The sequence below is a fragment of the Triticum aestivum genome, chromosome 4B (genome assembly GCF_018294505.1).
Source record: "Triticum aestivum cultivar Chinese Spring chromosome 4B, IWGSC CS RefSeq v2.1, whole genome shotgun sequence".
NCBI lineage: Eukaryota > Viridiplantae > Streptophyta > Magnoliopsida > Poales > Poaceae > Triticum > Triticum aestivum.
This window is the reverse complement of record NC_057804.1, coordinates 15,445,256-15,445,661: the sequence shown is the minus strand read 5'-3', so window position 1 is coordinate 15,445,661 and position 406 is coordinate 15,445,256.

Genomic DNA, 406 nt, shown 5'->3' with positions numbered 1-406 from the left:
ATCGACACGTCAAGCACCTCGGGGTTCATTAATCGTGGAAATCACTCTGGACCCCAAAACAGTGAGTAATAGTCCATGAAATGGGCCAGAATCGGCCAAAACTGTGAGTGTTGATGACCGACACTTAAGCGCACCTTGGGTTTCAACAACTATGGAAATCGGTTCGGGTACCCAAAACGTTGAGTAATAGTGTATGAAACAGGTCAGAATTGGCTAAAACTTTGAGTGTTGACGATGGACACATAAACGCACCCCGGGGATCATCAATCGTGGAAATCGCTCCGGGACCCCAAAACGGTTAGTAATAGTGCACAAAACGGACGAGAATCAGCCAAAATTGTGAGTGTTGATGACCGACACATAAACGCACCTCGGGGTTCGTCAATCGTGGAAATCACTCCGGGAC